Source organism: Helianthus annuus, chromosome 15, assembly GCF_002127325.2.
Source record: "Helianthus annuus cultivar XRQ/B chromosome 15, HanXRQr2.0-SUNRISE, whole genome shotgun sequence".
NCBI classification, from domain to species: domain Eukaryota; kingdom Viridiplantae; phylum Streptophyta; class Magnoliopsida; order Asterales; family Asteraceae; genus Helianthus; species Helianthus annuus.
The window spans coordinates 22,216,952-22,236,311 of record NC_035447.2 but is presented as its reverse complement, the minus strand read 5'-3'; positions in this window follow the sequence as shown (position 1 = coordinate 22,236,311).

Below are 19,360 nucleotides of genomic sequence, written 5' to 3'. Positions count from 1 at the left end.
ACGTTTTCAACTGGGTAATTTCATAGCGTTTTTCTGAACTGGGTGCACTATGGCGTTTTCAACTGGGTATTTTTCATGGCGTTTTCTGAACTGTGTTTTTATGGCGTTTTTTATTTGAACACCCAGTTCATGTTATTTTTTTATTTCAAAAGTATAGCAATAGTATACGCGTTAGATAATAAAACACTCGATTTTATGGTGTTTTTTTTTTTTAAATAATCACGTATAGAAAAGTTACGAGAATTTAAAAAAGATGATGGAATATGCATGTGAGTTGCATGTGCATGGTCTTTAACATGTGAGTGGCATGTGCATGGGCTTTTTGACAACATTACCTTTAGTGTAAGTTAGCACCAACGCTACATGTCAACACCAAAATAGTTCCCACCGTTTTCACACTTTTAGGCGTGGGATTTAGGGAAAACGCCTAAAAGTGTGAAAACGTTTTTGGTGTTGACATGTGGCGTTGGTGCTAACTTACACTAAGGGTAATATTGTCAAAAAGCCCATGCACATGCCACTCACATGTCAAAGACCATGCACATTTCACTCACATGCATATTCCACCATCTTTTTTAAACTCTCGTAACTTTTCTATACGTGATTATTTAAAAAAAATACACCATAAAATCGAGCGTTTTATTATATTTCTAACGAGTATATTATTGCTATACTTTTAAATTAAAAAAATAACATGAACTGGGTGTTCAAATAAAAACGCCATAAAAACACTCAGTTCAGAAAACGCCATGAAAAATATCCAGTTGAAAACGTTATAAAACACCCAGTTCAGAAAAACACCATAAAAACTCAGTTGAAAACGCCATAAAAACACACAGTTCAGAAAAAACGCTATGAAAATACGCAGTTGAAAATGCCATAAAACACCCAGTTCAGAAAAACACCATGAAAAACTTTGTTGAAAACGCCATAAAAACACTTAGTTCAGAAAACGCCATAAAAACTGGTTGATAAACGCCATAAAAACACCCACTTCAGAAAAACGCCATAGAAACCCAGTTGAAAACGCCGTAAAAAGTTTAAAACGCCATAAAAAACCCACTTCATTTTTATCGAAAAATATATCAATAGTATATTAGTTGGAAAGATAAAAAAACGCTGAATTTTATGGTGTGATTTTTTTGAAAAAATAACCGCGTATAAAAAAGTTATTGGCGTTTAAATATGACCGGGGGAAATGACATGTGATTAGCATGTGCACCCTTGTTTGGATCTTTCTATTTTACCCCTCCTAGTAGTTCTAGGGCCCCTAGTATTTACAAAAATGCCACTGCATCAATCTCAGCCACAAACCACTAAGATCTTGTGGCTGAAAATCGTTCTCACTGTTTCACACTTTGAGGTGTTTTCTCTTGATCCCGTTTCTCTCTCTCTGTCTCTCTCTCTCTCTCTCTATATATATATATATATATATATATATATATATAGGTACGAGATCAGGAGAAAATGCCCTAAAGTATGAGAACGGATCATGGCTCAACACGTGGCAGGGGGTGCTAAATGATATGCAGGGGTACAATTGTCCTTTTGTACGTTCCCTCCTTATTCGCGTTATAAATCTGTTTCAAATTAAAACTCCAAAGATTTCGTATTAGCTGTTACCTCCTTTCCAAGCTTTCTTAGATCTATGGCGTCTAACGTGGATTATGTTCGACAAAGTAATATTTGATGACGTTTCTGATTTTTTGTTCCAGCAAATCATGCAACACATATACAACAGATATGGAGTTTTGTTCTTTTATGCTTGTTTCATTATTATTATTTTTTTCAAATTAATATTTCGTAATGTGTTGTATGCTTTCAATGGTGTTGTTCATGTATCCAATTTTTTCGCGTGTTCATTAGTCAAAACTGATAATTCTATCCAACTTTGCATGTTCATCTACTTTTAAAAACATACGAACGGTAAACAACCTTTAGATACTTTTAAAATCAGAATCATGAACATGGTGTTTATGAAAAATTATAAACTTTATTATACTTTAGAAATCATGTAGAAACCATTTAACATGTTCATAATACTTTGTTGATGTAAGTTACTAGATCTACACTTATACTTTGTTAGATCTACTTTTTAACCATCATTATAACAAGTCCATCATCTTTACATCCTCATCAACATCAAGATCAACACAAAAATCTACTAGTATTGTTTAGATTATAGTGTTTTCTTTAGGGTTTTGTTGTATTTTTAAGATGAGTTTCTTGATGATCAACTTATTCGTCTAAGATCTTCTCATAACAAGAAACAAAAAGAGATGTGTTATGGCTTACAACTAGCACTAGTGGCTAGGGAAGATCTTTGATGAAGAAAAAATGAGAATAAAGCTTCTACAAAGTGTAAGAATAACTCCTTGTTGATCTTCAAGCTTGATAACACCTTTAGATCATCTTACCATGCTCATGAATATCCTTGAATCAAGTGTTTGGATTTTGAAAAGAAGAGAATGAGTAGAGAGAGATAGGGCTGTAAGTTTTAGGGGAGATGAGGGAGTTTGTGAGTTTGATTTCTTTTTTTGAAAGTGAAGTTGAAAAGGATAAGGTGTTGTTTTTCTGATGTTATCTTACAATCATCATCCACTTTCTAGTCAACAAGATGTCTTGCAAGACCCTACCTATCTATCTTCATCATCATCATCATCACAAGATGAGGGTAAGTGGGGCCCTCACCAAAACCGTATGTAGGGGGTGTAGAGTATGGTGTGTTGATTTGTTTAAAATTTAGACATGTGATGTAAATGTATATGTTAGATATTTAGGTAGTTAATGTTAATTAGATGTTTAGGGCTTTAAAATGATCTTACATTATCATTAGGATGTTAAACAATGCCTAACTAGTTCATTAGACATGTCTAGTTATTGTTTAGAATTTACATTGACACCGGTTACTGTGAAAGCACTGGAGCTTTCTAGATCGATAACATACAACATCCATTGCACTTGAACAAGACATGAAACCATAAAGCATAGAAGGAAAGTGTAGAAGATATCCAACGGTGGCTTCGGAGGTGGTCCTTGCGAACGAGTATGGGGCATTCACTACAAACACAGACACACGAAACAAGTGAGAAGACTCTAAGCACAACTAAAAGACTCAAAGCAAAACAAAAGGACACTAGCACAGATATAGCAACAAAGTATAATCAAAGCGAATAAACGTAATCGCCAAGAGTCCCCGGCAACGACGCTAAAAACTTGATGGGCACAAAGTAGTCAATTAAAAACTAACTAATATTAACCTAAACCAGACACGCCAAGTTTTAAATTTATAAAAACAGACTCTTTAAAACCTAGACCACACAACCGACAAGTGTCACACCCCAACCGATGGCAGAAACATCGGAGTGAGATGAAAACAAATCGTTCATCATAACACTAATTGTGACAATATAATTAAATCAAAATTTCATAATTGACTAAAGTAAATACATTATTCCAAACAAAGACAAATTGTAGCAAAACGTAATAATTGTTTATTATCAAAGCGTGTTTCTAAGTCCATCCTAACTTGATTTCTTCATCACTTCGTCTAATCAACCTGCAACATGTATTAAAATAATGATCAACAAAATGTTGGCGAATATACAAGTTTGAATACATAGTATAATAATTAGGGGTGCAAACAAGCCGAGCCGAGCCCGAGCTCGACCAGGCTCGAGCTCGAGCTCGTTTAACATATATGAAAGCTCGAGCTCGAGCTCGGCTCGATTCAAGCTTTATTTCTAAAGCTCGAGCCCGGCTCGAAGGTAATTTTTCAAGCTCAAGCTCGGCTCGGGCTCGACAAGTTTAGTATTTATTAATTAATCTATATTAATTATACTTAATATAATTTAGTTATTTTTTATATTTATATAAATGGTAATTATTATTATATATATATATATGTTTAATATATTAATAAAAATATATAAACAAAAAGCTCGTTTAGGCTCGCGAGCCGGCTTGAGCTCGATAAGCGAAGCTCGGGCTCGGGCTCGTTTAAGCTCGGCTCGTTTGAGCTTTTTTTCGAGCCGAGCTCGAGTAGCTCGCGAGTAGCTCTGCTCGTTTGCACCCTCAATAATAATAATAATAATAAAATGTTTTAACGTGCTCATATCCAACATGAATAACACATACAAGTTACTAATATGCTGAACTAGTGTAAACTATATGTCAAACCTAAGTTTCCAACGCAATCTTGATTACCCAACATCGTCGAGACGAAGAAGGTGTAACATGTTTTACTTAACAATACCCCAAGAATCAAGGGCGGTGCGTTAATCCTATAGCGCTATAATTGTTAAGGTAGGCTAGTAAAGTTAATGAGCATATAGACACAAATGTATACATAGCATATGAGATTAACAAGTATCACATGTTTTCATGTTTAAATGTAGATAGAGTGTGATTATTGAACAAACAAGTCTCAAGTGTTGCGTGTTTTTTCATAAAGTACATGTTGCGCCCAAAGTGTTTAAAACGAAAATGAGATCGAGTATACTCACAGTTTTGCGTAAGGTAATTACTAAATCCGCGAGCGGAGTTGATGAAGTCTCGAGATCACACTGAAATGGTTAAACGAGAGTATAAGTATTTTGTTGTGAAGGGGTGTCGGATCAGATTGTTAAATACGGAAATAAGAAGAGTTAAAAATTTAACAGTCCGTTCGTGCGGATGGACAGAGTCCGTTCGTGCGGATGGACTTTTCTGTTAAAACGGACCTGCTGATTAAGGTATGGTATGAACTGATTTGAGTTGTAAAACAGATAATTAACTTAAGCAGTGAATGAAATGATCGGACGTGTTAAACTGATGTGAAAACAGAAAGCAAAACAATTTGGTTTAGAAAAGTCCGTTCGCGCGGATGGACAGAGTCCGTTCGCGCGGATGGACAGAGTCCGTTCGCGCGACAGAGTCCATTCGTGCGAACCTACTTTTGATGTTACGGACAGTTTATTTTATAATCTAATTCAATTGAAACTGTTAAGTAAATTGTTTAAATCAGTAAATAAAATGCCAAATGACGATGGACATGTGTGAAAATAGAAATAAAAGTCAAAATAGAAAACGTAAAGGGTTGTCCGTTCGCGCGAATGGACATAGTCCATTCGTGCGAACCCACTGTTATGATGAAAAACGTAGATCATTTCTTGATGGAAATTAATTCTAACGCAGATCCTTAACTATGTAATGAGTTAGGGCCTCATAGGTTCCAGGTTCCTTCAAGGTCGTGTGATAATTGAAAAGAAAGTTATAATTAACTTGTATCCAATCTCATATGTGTGACGCTCCAACAGCAGTTTGCCCAAGCAAACTAGTTGGAAACCATCTTCGAGATAGTTTTGAATCAAGAAGTTTTGTTAAAACGTTTATCGATTTGTGATTATAATGTAAGAAATTAAATGAAATGTAGTTGAAAGAGATGAAGAAGGATTCTTACAAAGCTTCTGATCGCACAAGAGTGTGTTTGCAAGAAAATGGTGAGTTAAAATGATGGAATAGGATGTCTATTTATAGGTTTCAGGGAAAATTAGGGTTTCCGAATGTTTCGGACGAATGGACTTAGCACAGATGGACTCGGTTCGCGCGAATCTACTCGGTTCTTTGCGAATGGACTTGTTTTGTTATTTTGTTTTCCAATTTTGATTATTTTGCGTGTTTTAATCGATTTTTCGAGTATCAAGCATCAATGTGAAATGAAGAACCAAGAATCATGAACAATATAGCGTTCGAAACGTGAATTATGAATACAAATTTACTCATAAGTCTAACATGGAAAACATGTGTACGATAAAAATAATTGCGTTTTCATTATGATCAATCGTCTCGGATTACAAGTTGACGTACAATTGAATATAACAAGAGTACAAGTGTCTATAAATAGAAGGTACAACAATGCTTGCTAAATCGGGAAAGTACAAAAATGCGAAGCGTTACAACAAGTGTATCGGTCAATGCAGTATCGCCTAAGTAAGTCTGAGTATCAAACCCACAAGACTCTATAATTTTTTTGAACGTCAAGTTTCTCTGATTCCTTGATGTCTGTGGGACTTGAACCAAAGACCTCTCATTCCCGAGGTGTTTAAAGGTTTTGCCTTTACCAATGGACCACCACCCCATTGGCACAAGACTCTCTACTTCCGTTTACTAAACTTCATTAACTAATTACTAGACTGGCTCAACTTAAATGTTTTATTGATTGGGGGTTTTCTATCAAACTACTGATATTAACTAAAACTGACTAAACACACGAACTAAGACTGAGATTTGATCAGATGATGGGAAACACACTACCTAGGTCTGAATCCTACACTTGAATGACACATTCTAACGGTTTTGGAACTAATGTGGAAACCGGGATCTTAAAGAACTAAACTTAAAGGATAGCCGAACAGGACCCTCGACCCTTCTTAGAAGACACCTATGGCAACCTACTAAGCTATTCTAATACCAGTTTATAGGACTCCCTCACAAGCTATCCTAGTGTAATGATAAAGCACTCTTAGACACTCTACCTCATGACACGGAAATCTAGGGAAACTATTGTTTATACTCTAACTTAGCTAGCAAACAGAGACCATGAAATATGGGATCTTCTCACGAAGAATCTAACCTAGAAACCTAATTGCTCGAGACTAGCCAACAACCTCTCACCTTACAGCTATTGAGATTGGTAGAACACTTAATCCTAAGTAAATCCTAATCACGGTTTCTACAGGAAATCATATAATATTAACTGTAAACTAGCCGCTAACACACAGTCCACGACCTAACAAGCATTCATACAAGAAAAACATCCACAAGAATGTAAGTGAAACATTTAATGAAGATTCAGTAAAGATTAAGCATGCATTTACATTAGAACATTGAAACCAAAGTCATGAGCTTTATTAATCAAATCCACATAATGTGTCCAAAACCGAATAAACAAGATCAAACAAGCGTATTCATCATATGACCTAGTGATAATAAAACTAGCCTAACATTGTCATGAAATCAAGAATAATCATCTTCAAGAGTTTAGCAAAGATGGTAAAAAGAATATAAACAAAAGAACCGAGTAATAAGATGCTTAACACCCGAAAGATTCGATCCCACGCTTCAGTTATTCACTCCCGAGCTCTCTTGATCTTCAAAATCTCCCTTTTTAGCTTCTTAATCATCTAGGGTTGTATGTGATATGTTTAGGGTTACTTATGGGCTTAAATAGGCTAAAGATTGAAGTTTTATGTGCTGACCAGGTCCCCGCTCGTGTCGCACGGGTTCCGCAAGGCTTCGTGGTCACGCGTCGCGAGGGCTCTTTAAGGCTTTATGGTCGCACGACGTGACAAACCTCCATACCGAGAAAACCATTTTTGTCATAACTTCTTCGTTTCAACTCCGTTTTCGTCACCGTTTTCACCTACGTCTTCGTAATTCAATTCTATATCATGTCATCTTCTTAAATATCCTTTTCAATTCCATGAGAATCCTTCACTAAGCACAAACCTTCTCTTGTGTGCCCGTTTCTTTAAAGTTTTAGATCGTTTTTACTTCCGGAACCTTGTAAACCACACAAGACATGATCATATATAAAGCCAATAACAAAATGACTCAAATAATTATACAAACTATACATGGAAACACTAGGTTTTCTCAATATGTGGCTCGCTTTTCGCCCTTTGCAGCTATTTTCATTGCCCCAAGACCTGGAAAACGCAAACCAATCAGTAATATACAAATTCATCCTAAAAGCGATACAAATGGACTCGAAAACTGTACAAACTATATACACGGACACTTGATGCATTTTGTAGTACATCAAAGAATTTTGGGAATCATGTAAGAATGTATAATTAATGGTAGTACTAAGGCAAGTATTGTTGTAGCGGGTCAAGTGTAGTTAACTATGTCGGAAACTAAATGGTAGAAACAAATGGGTCAAAATCTAGAAAGTAAGATAATAAAGTAAAGGTTATGGTTATGAGGAGGGTTTAGTGTTAGAATAATTTGGGGGCTTAGGAAAATGTTATTTTACAATTTGGGACTTTCGGGATGCGCGAACGGGAATCAAAACGAGAAAAAAAAACAAAATCCGGGCGTTGGTGCTGCAGATGGAGTCGCCGATGCCGTAGGGCTAGTAGACGCTCTAGGAGGTTGTCTACGCCCCTGTCAATGCTGGGAGAACTCATTTCTTCATTTTAATTGATCCCAGACCCCGTAGACCCATTCCCAAGCCCCGTTAAAACTTTGAAATGCACCTAACCTTACCATATAGTTGTGTGAGGTACAAGATAGTATGGGACTTGTATTTAATCTTCTGAAATGTACTCCAATTTACCAAAGAGTGTTTATGAGGTGCGGGTAAGAATGGCGCGTGCATGCAAGTATATGCGGGAACGAAATAAGTATGTAAGCATGTATATATGGATTTAATCGTATGTTAGTAGATGGAACCCATATGTGAGCATGAGTAGGAATGAGTATGTATGTAGTTTGTATCTATGAATGTTTGTGACTAGGATTTATATCTATGAACATGTTGAATGAAGATGGATGTAAGAGTTTGGATAGAAAGATATGTATGCACATAAGATGTGTGTAGAATGCAACATATAAATTACATCAAACGAGGCATAAAACTAACCCTTTTTAGTACTAATGTTGGAAAAGGTGTGCTTTTGTCTTCCTTTTGTATTTTCAGGACTAAACGAGCTTAAATGAACAAAAGGAACAAATATGCAGCAAAAACTAACATAACTACAAAGAAAAGGAATAAACGTGGCATGCCCGACCCCTCGACAGCATATCCCCAATCAAAAAACAAGAAACAGAAGGCTGACCACGGCCCGTGCCCAGCGGACACGAGGGTGTGGTCAGGTGTCTGCAGAAATGGACAAAACTGTGGAAGCTTCTATTCCCGACACGGGGGCATGCCCAGCTCAGCACGGGGCGTGGTCAACGCTAAGATTTGCAAAATCTCGCAAATCTTGATAGTACAGATACGCTTCTGCACACGGGGTCGTGCCCAGCGAACTCGGGGCCGTGTGGGGCCTAATGCAGAAAAGAGCAATTAATGAAGGAATAGAAAGAGGATGGCCACGGGGGCGTGTCCAGCGGACACGGGGCCGTGGCCAGGCTTTTGTTCAGGCTATAAATAGGGGTGCTTGGCTCACTTCAAAGGCATCTCTTGGCAAACCACCCCTCTCTCACTTTGCCACCACTCCACCACCTCTACAACACCCACATCCACCACCACCATCCATCATCCACCTTAGAGTGTGTGTAGTTGTCTCGGGATCCAAGATTAATCGTAAGAGTTCTTGTCAATCAAATGCCATGTTTGGCTAAGTCTCTTACATCAGTTGGTGAAGACAAGCATTTAATGTAATACTTTGATTTTTAATCTTTTCGCACTTTTTATTTGGTTTTATATTAATGACTTTAATAACTAGTTTCTTATGTTGAAGGTGAAACTTCTTTATCATTTGTCCGTGGTGTCTTGGCATTACTTTACTGTCTATATAAAGTAAAAGATTTTCACCATTCATATCTCTACGGTCTATATAGAGATATGTTGCCTACCTGGTCGGGGGTTAAGGGAATGGTTTAGTAAGGTTCTTGCCTTGTTCAGTATATAGATCCTGCAAGGACCTGGGTCAAGCTTACTAGGACCTCCTTCAATACCCACTGGTATTGGATGGCGGGGGTGCGAATGGCTTGATCCCCTCATATGCAAACTACTATTAATACATTAAACCGGCTACTTGGGATTGTATCCCTGCTGACTCAAACCACTTAGCCGAGGGTAACGTCACCTTCAAAAGAGGGGCCTACCACTTTACGCATTAATAACTTAATTAATTTTCTTCCAATATTCCGACCCTTTGGGATTGTATCCTTGCTGACTCAAACCACTGGGTTGAGGGTAACGTCACCTTCAAAAGAGGGGCCTACTACTATAACTAACATAATCTCTTAAAAAGTGCAAAAGTGCGGAAATCATCAAAGATTACATTAAGGGCGAGTCGGATCCAAGTGATTCATCTTGTCTATCTGTTTTTATTTTTATTTTTATTTTTAGCATTTTAGTTTTTATTTTTCCTGTTTAAAACCTTTTCTAAAAATTTTGGCTTGATTAGACATTGAGGATAAACCGGTACTAAAAGCTCTTGTGTCCTTGAACGACACGCTCACGATGGGTGCACTTGCCCATGTGTGTGTTTAGTGTTAGTAGAATATCGTGTTTTATAAATTTAAAACTTGAATAATGTGTAAAATGGGCTTAAAATATCATTAAAAACATATTACGCTTCGCACACACCAAGTTTTTGGCGTCGTTGCCAGGGAACACAAGGATTTTAAGAAAGTTAGGAATCAACGGCCTAATCTTTTTTCTTATTTTTCTGCTTTTTTAGGATTTTTCTATATTCTTCTGCTTCTGCAGAGCTCAGCATGGGGCCGTGCCCGCTAAACACGCCCCCGTGCCCAAATTTCAGATACTGAAAACAGAACCGTGTGATCCTGACGCTTGGTAATTTCTGACACTAACATGAGTGATACTGAACATTTTTACTTTCGCTCCTCTTATGGTGTGTGGTGTCAAATATGTGGCGGAACTCTTGAAGATTTAAATGTTATTTTTTAAACTACACTCCCCACTATATAGACCCATCGTTTTCCTGTAACCTTAAGATGGGCGAAAGTAAAGCAATCCCTATCTCTCCCTCGAATGCTCTCAATCATCTCTTCTAGATGATATGATTCTCGAAGAATTATTTCAAATGGAAGAAGTAATTCTCCTATTGATAAAAGAACTTGAGATGGAAATAGATAATTTGTCTCAAGACGACGATCAAGGAGAATTATTGAGATCGCATTCGGAATATAACGACATCGTAGACCCCGAAAGCACCTCTAGCTCTTGTAAGGACATGAGTGTGTGTCGATTGTGCCGTGAAGGACTCCCCATCGGTCTCCACCGATGCATACATTGACCCGAGCGATTCGACACATAGCTTCTTTAACGAGAGCCCGGATAAGGGGAATAAAGGTTGGTTTCACCCACCATTATTTAGTTTAGGTTATACCCTTTCCGACAACCTCTTGCGTTCTTGTCTAAATCAAGGGCAATTGAGATACCTCAGGCACTTTGGTGTCGTTCCATCCAGTAAGGAACCGCCCGATCTGGATAAAATCCTTATAACAAGAAAAAACTTCATAAAAACCTCTAGCCACGGGGACGTGTCCCGGTCAACACCCCCTTGCCCACTTGAAGATTTGTGTCTGACTTTAATGTCAGAATACAGACAAAATGTGTCAAATTATTGTCTGACCACGGGGCCGTGTCCAGCCGACACGGGGCCGTGGTTAGCGTGCTGTCATTTTCTATAAATGCAGCAAGATTCTTGCACACTTGGACTCATTCCGAAGACAAAGATCTAGTGGGATCTTCACATATACCCAACAAGGTATATTCTAAAGGAGGTTCTCAACAACCATCTTGTCTTTACTACTTTTGTCTATTGCCTTCTTCTTCACTAACTCCTCAAAACCTCCATTAAAGCTTGAAATCTCCAAGTTTTCAAGCTTTATTGTGATATTTGTTAGGTGTTTAATCAAGGAATCTTATCAAAAATAAGTTTTACAACACTGTTTTAAGTTATTTCTGCTCATAAATGTATCAAAAGCCAGAAAAATAATTTAAAACTCCAAGATTCCTTGTTTTAAAAATCTGCAGATTGGTGGCCACAGGGCCGTGGCCGGAGTCACTATTTCATTAATTTGAACTTTTCGACCTGTTTTCTTATAATGTCGAGCAGGAATAGCGGAACCTCCTCAGCTCACTCAAGGAACGATCGATGAGGAAGAAGATCATCAGTGGAAGACTCCTTGGTCAACTACGTATACGCCTTGCGAGAAGCCATCGATGAAATGACAGGAGTAGAGGAAGCCTTGATTGGCCGTATTAATCATTTGACAGTGGGATTAGAGGGATGCCTTCGAGAAGCCAACCTTTTGCACCAAAGGTTGAATATTCTTGCTTTTCCTCCTATGGTGCCAATCGTCGCACGAAGGGAGTGGAATGTTGTGCTGGAAGTCATTATTCCGGCCGAGTGGTATCTCATACCACCGGAACCCCCTCTAGACATATTACACGGGGTACCGGTGGCCGCCGGGCAAGGGGGTGTTGGTGTTGTTCCATCCAGTAAGGAACCGCCCGATCTGGATAAAATCCTTATAACAAGAAAAAACTTCATAAAAACCTCTAGCCACGGGGCCGTGTCCCGGTCAACACCCCCTTGCCCACTTGAAGATTTGTGTCTGACTTTAATGTCAGAATATAGACAAAAATGTGTCAAATTCTTGTCTGACCACGGGGCCGTGTCCAGCCGACACGGGGCCGTGGTTAGCGTGCTGTCATTTTCTATAAATGCAGCAAGATTCTTGCACACTTGGACTCATTCCAAAGACAAAGATCTAGTAGGATCTTCACATATTCCCAACAAGGTATATTCTAAAGGAGGTTCTCAACAACCATCTTGTCTTTACTACTTTTGTCTATTGCCTTCTTCTTCACTAACTCCTCAAAACCTCCATTAAAGCTTGAAATCTCCAAGTTTTCAAGCTTTATTGTAATATTTGTTAGGTGTTTAATCAAGGAATCTTATCAAAAATAAGTTTTACAACACTGTTTTAAGTTATTTCTGCTCATAAATGTATCAAAAGCCAGAAAAATAATTTAAAACTCCAAGATTCCTTGTTTTAAAAATCTGCAGATTGGTGGCCACAGGGCCGTGGCCGGAGTCACTATTTCATTAATTTGAACTTTTCGACCTGTTTTCTTATAATGTCGAGCAGAAATAGCGGAACCTCCTCAGCTCACTCAAGGAACGATCGACGAGGAAGAAGATCATCAGTGGAAGACTCCTTGGTCAACTACGTATACGCCTTGCGAGAAGCCATCGATGAAATGACAGGAGTAGAGGAAGCCTTGATTGGCCGTATTAATCACTTGACAGTGGGATTAGAGGGATGCCTTCGAGAAGTCAACCTTTTGCACCAAAGGTTGAATATTCTTGCTTTTCCTCCTATGGTGCCAATCGTCGCACGAAGGGAGTGGAATGTTGTGCCGGAAGTCATTATTCCGGCCGAGTGGTATCTCATACCACCGGAACCCCCTCGAGACATATTACACGGGGTACCGGTGGCCGCCGCACCTTCTCCACAAGACATTGTGGAGAATGAGCCCGCTTTCTTCCTCCCTTGGGAGATAGAGGAATGGCTCAATGACATCTAAAAGACGTCCCTTGGTTCCGAGTTCTACAAATCCTTAAGTACCGGGAAGCTATTTCCGGGTTTTTGACAGTCCTACAATAAGGGTAGAACTCCTTAAGATGATTTCCTGCATTCCTTGACCTCTCTATCCTAGGAACTTTGTAGTTTTTCATTTTTACTTTATTTTAGGATCCTTTGTAATTGTCATTTTAATGAAAGGTGGTTTTTAATTGATTAAATGGCGTTTGGATAATGTTGTAATGGTTAAACACACTCGAAAAGGTGGAGATTACCAAGGGAAAGAATAACCCACACCCCATGCACAAAAACAGAGCCTCCCGACAATTTTCCTTCATTACAACAAGTTCAGCACGGGGCCGTGCTCAACCCAACATGCCCCCATGCCCAAGGATCTGCAGAAAATGCCCAGTACAGGTAACTGGACACGGGGCCGTGCTCACTGAACACGCCCCCGTGCCCAGCCTTCTGTTTAAAATGATACTGGCAATCTGACCACGGGGCCGTGCTCGGACCAACACGGGCCCGTGTCCAGACGCCCAGTAACATAAATTTTGTTTTTAAACACCTTTTTACACATTCAATCAACCTAAAAACTTATTTTTGGGACACATTGAGGACAATGTATAATTTAAGTATGGGGGGATGCTAAAACCTTGAATTTTGCAAGTCCTAATAACAAGCCTTACACAAAACTCTATTGGAACCGCTAATCACCCCAATTTTTTTCAAAAACTTTTCATTTTTTTACTTGTCTTGGTTTAATTTGGGAATAACAAGTTCCAAAAGGTTATATTTTTACAAACTTACAACCGATAGTGTCTGATAAAAAAGAACCAACATAAGAAAATTATGAAACGGCATGGCAAATCTAGTTAAAATTTGATTATATATACTAGATCACATTATAAACCCATTCCCGTAATAAGTGAGTTTTGAGCCTTTATTGAGCATACAAGCATACATCTTTAAACTAAATGCTCATTTTTCGTTTCTTGTGTGAATAGCCGCTTGGCTCTTACGACTCTAGAACTTGCCACGACGATACATTCCCGGTCCCTACCAACTTAAACCCAAGTAAGTAAATGATAGAGGCATTAGGACTAACCCATTTTCCTTTCAACACCATTATTTTTCATTTTCTTGATCACCTACCCAAAATCCCCTTAGTTAACCCCTTTGAGCCCAAACCTTTTCATTTCTAAACCCACAAAAAACACCGTTTACCCACCAAAACCTTTTTCATTTCAACCCTTTATTTTAGTAAAAAGCTCGGTTCTCTTGTGATGTTTCCTTATCAAAAAAAAAAATGAAGTCTAGCAATAAACAAACAATGTACTCAAAGGAACTTTGTTTGAAAATGCTTAGTTTGAATAAAAGTCACAAAAACAAAAAGTTTTACGACAACCGACGCTTTTTACGCTTTTAGTCCTTTTTACTAACCACTAACCCAAAACCAGGTACCTTTAGCCCAAGCCTAAGCCTTCCCCAAGTCCTCTTGATATTTACAAAGGTTTATAGTTAAAAAGGAAGAGGATTGATTGCTTGACAAGCATATGGTAGAAGTAAGTTCCATGCCGGTCTCGAGTGTTTCACAAAAATACATATTCGGCCGAGTGTTGAGTGATCTCCCGTGAGGTGAGGTATGTGAACTTGTATATAAATGAAATTTTAAAGAGGCATGTTATGCCCAAATAAGTAATTTCTCTTATGAAAAGTTCTAAATAAATCATAACGAATAGGAATGTAAATAGTATAAAAATAAAACCCAATAAAGATCTTGGATTCCCGACACTCAAGACAAGCCCAAAACTTCTCTTCTACCCATTCCATGTGGGTGTGTAAGCCACATAATAAAGAGTTTTGCTTGAGGACAAGCAAAGATTCAAGTGTGGGGGTATTTGATGTGTGTAAAATGCAACATATAAATTACATCAAATGAGGCATAAGACTAACCCTTTCTAGTACTAATGTTGGAAAAAGTGTGCTTTTGTCTTCCTTTTGTATTTTCAGGACCAAGTGAGCTTAAATGAATAAAAGGAACAAATATGCAGCAAAAACTAGCATAAATACAAAGAAAAGGAATAAACGTGGCATGCCTGACCCCTCGACAGCATCTCCCCAAGCAAAAAACAAGAAATAGAAGGCTGACCACGACCCATGCCCAGCAGACACGGGGGCGTGGTCAGGTGTCTGCAGAAATGGACAAAATTGTGGAAGCTTCTATTCCCAACATGGGGGCGTGCCCAGCACAACACGGGGTGTGGTCAACGCTAAGATTTGCAGAATCTTGCAAATCTTGATAGTACATATACGCTTCTGCACACAGGGCCATGCCCAGCGAACACGGGGCCGTGTGGGGCCTAATGCAGACAAGAGCAATTAATGAAAGAAGAGAAAGAGGATGGCCACGGGGGCGTGTCCAGCGGACACGGGGCCGTGGCCGGGCTTCAGTTCAGGCTATAAATAGGGGTGCTTGGCTCACTTCAAAGGCATCCCTTGGCAAACCATCTCTCTCTCACTTTGCCACCACTACAACACCCACATCCACCACCATCATCCATCATCCACCTTAGAGTGTGTGTAGTAGTCTTGGGATCCAAGATTGATCGTAAGAGTTATTGTAAATCAAAGGCCATGTTTGGCTAAGTCTCTTACATCACTTGGTGAAGACAAGCATTTAATGTAATACATTTGATTTTTAATCTTTTCGCACTTTTTATTTGGTTTTGTATTAATGACTTTAATAACTAGTTTCTTATGTTGAAGGTGAAACTTCTTTATCATTTGTCCGTGGTGTCTTGGCATTACTTTACTGTCTATATAAAGTAAAAGATTTTCACCATTCATATCTCTATGGTCTATATAGAGATATGTTGGCTACCTGGTCGGGGGTTAAGGGAATGGTTTAGGAAGGTTCTTGCCTTGTTCAGTGTATAGATCCTACAAGGACCTGGGTCAAGCTTACTAGGACCTCCTTCAATACCCACTGGTATTGGTTGGCGGGGGTGCGAATGGCTTGATCCCCTCATATGCAAACTACTATTAATACATTAAACCGGCTACTTGGGATTGTATCCCTGCTGACTCAAACCACTTAGCCGAGGGTAACGTCACCTTCAAAAGAGGGGCCTACCACTTTATGCATTAATAACTTAATTAATTATCTTCCAATATTCTGACCCTTTGGGATTGTATCCTTGCTGACTCAAACCATTGGGTTTAGGGTAACGTCACCTTCAAAAGAGGGGCCTACTACTATAACTAAGATAATCTCTTAAAAAGTGCAAAAGTGCGGAAATCATTAAAGGTTACATTAAAGGAGAGTCGGATCCAAGTGATTCATCTTGTCTATCTGTTTTTATTTTTATTTTTATTTTCAGCATTTTAGTTTTTATTTTTCCTGTTTAAAACCTTTTCTAAAAATTTTGGCTTGATTAGACATTGAGGATAAACCGGTACTAAAAGCTCTTGTGTCCTTGGACGACCTCGGTATCTTACCAACGCTATACTACGCTCACAATGGGTGCACTTGCTCATGTGTGTGTTTAGTGTTAGTAGAATATCATGTTTTATAAATTTAAAACTTGAATAGTGTGTAAAATGGGCTTAAAATATCAATAAAAACATATTACGCTTTGCACACACCAACGTATTGGAACTATATTTATACGAATGAAAGGGACTTGTATGTATGTATACTTGGTTTTTAATACATGTGAGTATTAACGAGGCTAACCGGGTTGCTTTTGAGAATGAAGTGAAGTGCATGTACACTATTGTTGGCTCTTTGATGGTTAGACACTGGGATGCAATGATTGAATTTAGAAAGATAACCAAATTGATTGTATATGTAGATAAAACGTGGCGTGGTCTTTTAATTATGCATGTTTAATTTATGATATCATTAAATAATGATGTGGATGTGTATGGTGACTGCAGGATACATGGGCCATCCTCATGGAATGCAAAGCGGTGAATATCGAGTTAGAGCATGGATTGTACGGGAGTGTGTAGTCACGTAGGTTTGTAATCGTATGTTAAATTGATCTCCTAAATATGAACTGAGGATGTAATTAATTTAAAGAAGTTATACTTTAATGGTTTTTCAAGTATGTTAGAACGTTCATAAAAAAAGAAAACTTTGGGTTCGTATTTCCGCTATGTGTTTTTGGTTAAAACAATTGAAGGTCTTACAAATTTCAAGTTCATTCACTATCGTTGTAACACTTCGCATTTTGTACTTTCCTTATTTAGAAAGTCGTAATCGTATTTCTATTTTTGAAAACTTGTAATCGTATCATATTCTTTATTCACTTCCAAGCTTCTAATTCGAGACTTCGATCATAATGAAATTCATCTTTTATACTTACACTTGTTATACTTATACTTATACACAATCAATCTTTGGATACATGTTTTGTGCAAACTGAGGCTTATTATACACTTGATTCTTGTTTATACGTAAACCATACATGCACATACTCGTACAATACCTTAATACACTTTAAATACCTAAAAATAGGCTAAAATACAAGAAAACGGCATAAAACAACATAATTACAAGTTCAGGAGCCAAATTGCAAAAAAATAAACTTGAAAATACACTTCTCGCGGGTGGTGAGAAGTTTCCCCCTTTTCCTCGCGGCTGCGAAAAGGCTCGATCCGTAGAAAGTTTATTCCAGCTCCTTGGTTAGCCATTTTTACCCACATCATTCTTCACCCAATCACCTTACAACTTCATTTAACCACAACCCTAATCCACCATTATAAAACCAATCCTCCTACACCTCCATTTCACTTTCAAATCTTCAAACAATCTCAACACACTCTCTAATCAGCTGAAATCACAAGTTGGAGGCATAATTCTCTAAGTACAAAAGTGAGCCTTCACCTCACTTTCTTCCACATTTCTTCATCATTTCTTCTTGAAAGCTTGGAACACCTCTAGGAGTGTTTCCACAAGTTTACCATGGTAAACTAAGGTGGAACATTACCATTTTGAGCTCCAATTTTCTGTTTTGAAGAAAACTTTACTTGAACTTTATTAAACATGTTCAAACTTACTCAATCTTGCACCTACCTTGCTTCTAGCCAAACCTATGGTTATGGAGCTTGTGTGAGGTTGTTTTCTATAAGTTTAGAGGTGCAAACACCCTCTAAACTTTATGATTTGATAAGGTTTCACTACAAGAAAAGTGACCATTAGATACTAAATTATTAGGGACTGATATATCAGTCTCCAATACGTAATATTTGAGACTGATTTATCAGTCATTGATAATATTAGGGACTGATTTCTATGCACCATATATTAGTTACTAGAAATCAATCTCTAATATCGAAACACCTTATTTGAGACTGAATTTCAGTTGTAAATATGTTTGCATGGTATAGCGTTTTGGAAGGACAACTATTGACTACTAAATTTTAGTCTCAAATATGTTCCCTCTATAATGAAAAATGATACATCTATGTTGGAGACTAATATCCTGTCTCCAATATAGATGGAACATATTAGGGACTGAATATAAGTTATTAATATTTTCAAGACAACCATAATAGGGACAGATATTCAGTTTTGAATACCTTTTTATATAGGAAATAATTGGTGACTAATTTTCAGTCTCCAAATATGTTAAAACTTTTCGAAAACTTATTAAGAACTGATTTTCAGTCTCCAAAGTTTTATAAAGACATAAGAAACGATGACTGATCATTAGTCTCTAATAATCGATACAAATCATTGTATTTTAAAGAAGAAATTACGGACTCAAAATTAGTCCTCATATTTATTGTAACATACTATATTGGGGACTAGTATTTAGTTTACAAAATAAGATTTTTTATAAACAAGCTCAACCCGAGCTTCACTTATCAGGCTCCAGCATAGTTAAGTTTGGGCTCGGCTCGGCTTGTTTACACCCTAGTGAATTCGATCAACTGTTATAAAAGAGCTAAAGACTGGAAATTAGTCTCTAAAGTACTTGTAAAAACCATATTGGACACTATTATTTAGTGCACATAGCTTATTTGTAGATATAAGATCACGGATAACCTAAACACTATTTTAAAAAAAAGCATA